Consider the following 4,268-nt stretch of genomic DNA (forward strand, 5'->3'; position numbering starts at 1 on the left):
GCAAGAATAAAAGTAAGTCACCAGGATCAACGCATAAACAAATGACCGTAACTCCACTGCCAAATTGGTATGAGTTTAGTCTGAGAAGGAGTGCATTGCTTGTAGTTGAATGTTTGCATGACACCTGTGGAGGCAAGCCAAAACGAAGGCAAGACACTCGGATCAGCACAAGGTCAGAAAAAAAAATATATCAATGAAGAAATTTTTTGTGCGAGGATAAAATCATTTGACACCACGGTAGAAAATTTTCTTTTTGGAATAAATCATGCAATGTTTTGGAATTTAGTAAAGTTCTTTTGAAAGTTAAGCTTGTAGTCCTTAGGTCTTAGAAATATTTTAAGAAGTGACTTGAATAAGACTTAAAAAAATTCAGGTATATAAGATTTGAATGAAGTATCCTTGAGAAGTCTAGGAAAAGAAATTTGCAGTTGACTTGCTAAAGGAATCTTTAGCTTATGTTTGAGGACAAGCATTGTTTAAATTTGGGGGTGTGATAATGGGCAGAAATGCACGTTATCATAGTGCTAAGTTCTTAAACAATGTTGGATTGCGTTGATGAAATATGTTACTTTGTGTCCATTAAGCATCAATTTCGTAATATTGCGATCGCATGCGTTCAGCGCATTAGAAAAGTTGATTTTTATATTTTTGTGTAGAATATGCGTTAATGCAATGCAAAGATTGCGATCATAGGAATTCATTAGTTGAGCGCAACTTCACCGTAAGGCTTTGCGTTAATCGTGCTCGCAAACATTCACTCGAGAAGGATCGCCGCAACTTTGTCAGTGCAACATGGTGGGCACATCTGGGTGAAAGGCCAATTAATAGCGATGGGACAGTAAGTTGATGACAGTCGAATCCAATGTAAGTTGATAGCCGATAACGGTCACAAAGTACATTCAACTTTATCGGTGATAATTATTCGGCGCATCAGTCAGGAAATAAAGTTGTCCCATTTGTACAACAGGAGAGAGAAGCCTCATTTCACCATAGATGTTTTATAAATACCAAGGACATTATTCAGAAAAGGGGTTAACGAGTTGATTAGTTCACCGTTTAGTTCACGCTTCTGTTCATAGTTTCCTTTCCATTTTAAGGTGGAGCAAGAGAAGAGTGGTGGCACCGGAGATCGCTCAGGGAAACTCAAGAGAGAACCTTGAGGCGTAAGAGCAGAGAGTGGGCCGATTCTCGCGAGAGCGAGATTATATTTTGAGCATGAGTAGAAACAGTGTAAACGCCTGGCAGCAAGAGATTGCTACCAGGCTCTTTATTCTATACTTGCATTATTATTCTGTACTTCATCTTCATACTTATACAATGGAAGTTCTATTTCTACATTTGTTCACTCCCTTAATATGCATGAATAGCTAAACTAGTCGAATGAATTGAGAAGAACTAAGCTAACATGACCTAGGAAGTTCTTTGCTTGCGATTGTCTTGTTTTATGTTGTGCAAAATACTATTTAGAGTTACTCGAGAGAGAGTCTAAAGAAAGAACCTAATGTTTCGAGAGAGCTAGGTTAGAATCTGAACTCGAGAGAGCAAAATTAGAACTGCATAAACAAGAGATGGGGACTTAGAGATAAGCTCTATTTGTCAACCTGCATCGCATGCATCCTAGGGATGGGAATGATATTATGTGGTCGTATATTTGTGTGGATGTCATGTTGTCATCGCATAAATAGAAATAGAGGTTTATGTGTAGACCATGTAGACTTATCGCATATATCGCATGCGTTCTAGCCTTAGAAGCCGTGGTATTCACACTGAGAGGTGGTTTACTGTTGTATGCATGTTGCATGGTCGCATAACATGAATGCATTCTAGGGAGTATTAGCCGAAACCCTTCTCAACCTGTTAACCGCATATTCATCGTATCTCCCGTTTATCAACTCTTTTCAAACTCCACTGCATTTATTTACTTTTCATCAACACAAACAATAACCCAACACTTTATTTATTTAACTGGTTACCGCAAAGTCTTCATAAAAATCACCAATGCAATCTATTTTCACAAGTCCTTGTGTTCGACCCTGAACTTACCAGGAAACTCAAAGGAATTTACACTTGAATTCCACTGGGGAAACTTGAGTGCACAATGCAATTCCATTAACACATAGAATCCACATTTCCACTTCATAAATATAAGCATCAATGACCATGGGTAACTCGACCTCAATCCTGAGTGAATTATGAACTCTTGTCTATGAGGCTAGTCTTTTGATTTGTACTGGTGAAAGTGGCTCGATTCATTGACTCAATAAACCTACCATTTTGGGGATTTGTCCTAGTAAGGAGTTGGGAACACTATACAAGATGAAATATACTCCTTCCCGTCTTTAGTGTAAATAGATGAATTGCACCCTTAAGAGCTGATTTTGGGTCTTAAACATTAAGGTCTCACCCTTTCACTGGCCTAAAAGGGATTAGTTTATAGTTGGACTATAAACTGTTTGTTCATTAGAGGATCAATGGTACTTAAGAAATTAGATGAAACTAGGGGTAAAACGGTAATTTGACCTAGTTGTAGTTACAAAGATTCGTGAATGGTCGATTTACTGTTGATTGGTTATATCCTTGGACACAAAAATATCTCTAAAGTGCGAAGAGTTCAACTGTAGGTCTTTAGTAGAGTGACTTGTAGTTAATGAATGTTGATTAATTTAATTAAAGAGTTTAATTAATTAATCTCGTATCATTGCAACTTCTAATCTCTAGGTTCATAAGGTTCTCTTGCTAGCTCACTGAGGATAAAACAAGAATCAATTAATTTTAAATTAATTTAAATATTTTAAATTAAATAAGCGAATTAATTGTATAAGATACAATTAATATAATGCATATATTTACATTATAGTGTAATGTTAATTTTGAATGAGATTCATTACACTCTATAGTATGTGAGAGATAAATATTTAAATAAGATTCAAATATTAATTATATTTAACGACCCAGATCTGTACGCATACAGGAAATTAAATATCAAATAATAAGCAGGACGAAATTTTATTTAAAGAGGTGGAAATTTAGAAAATAATAATAATAATAATAAATAAATAAATAAATTGAAAATTGAAAATTTATTCATTATCCAAAAGATAATGAATAAGGGAGCGAGCGGGAGCGAGAAACTGGGAGAGAACGAGAGCCACACCAGCGAGAAAACTGGAGAAAACGAGATTCTGAGAAGGGAGCTGCGCGATCGAAGGAAGAATTGGAAAGCGAGAAACCCAGCGAGTGATGCTAGCGAGATTGAGGCTGGTGAGAGTAGAAAGAGCGAGATCCCTGGAGAGAGCGAGATTGAAGGAAAATTGGAGAGAGCGAGAATTGTAGCAAGGAAGTTAGAGAGAGCGAGAGTAAAGAGAGCTATTCTTAGCGAGACAGTAGGAAAGAGCGGGAGCGCGAGCACGAGCGGAAGCGAGAGGGAGCGAGAGAGCGCGAGAGCGAGAGCGGGAGCGGGAGCGAGTAATTTAGTAAATAATTTAGTAAACATAGGTATGAGTTAAAAGAAAAAAAAATATGTATATATTAGATTGCTTCCTTATTATGAAAATAAAATGTGTGCACCAGATGCCACCATGAAGGCCTCCAACACGACGAGGCAGACCTCGAAGTGAATCCACAAGGGATCAAAATCAAGGACATGGACAGACGCCTTATGTGTTACTTACACCAGAGGCGCTACAACTACTCGTATAAAATATGAGTAATGGAAACACAACCTCGTCCACCACACCAACAACCAACGATAAAAATGACTCAAAGATCATTCGAGAATTCATGAAGTTCAACCCTTTAACATTTGATGGATCATCTGTGGATCCAATTATAGCAGAGAATTGGATAACAGAAATGGAAACTATTTTCTGTCATATGAACATCCCAGAAGAACAGAAAGTAAATTGTGCCACCTTCATGTTAAAAGGCGATGCAAAGTTCTGGTGGGACTCCACACAAAGAACAATCAAAGGTACAGTCTTATGGCAGCAGTTCAATCAAGCTTTTTAGAACAAGTATTTCCCTTTAACAGTGAGATATCAAAACGAAGTGGAATTTCTTAATCTTCGTCAAGAGAATATGTCAGTGGCAAAATATGAACGTAAATTTAATCGCTTGTCTCACTTTGTTCCTCGACTAGTGGACACAAAAGAGAAGAAGGTGGAAAGGTTTATATGAGGATTAAGAGAAGGCATTCGAGGCATTGTTACTGCTTTCCGACACAAAGAGTATGCTCTATCCCTCGAGTCGGCCTTACTCATGGAAGTAGA

This window comes from Benincasa hispida, chromosome 12 (assembly GCF_027475165.1).
Source record: "Benincasa hispida cultivar pf3 chromosome 12, pf3_genome.v1.1, whole genome shotgun sequence".
NCBI classification, from domain to species: domain Eukaryota; kingdom Viridiplantae; phylum Streptophyta; class Magnoliopsida; order Cucurbitales; family Cucurbitaceae; genus Benincasa; species Benincasa hispida.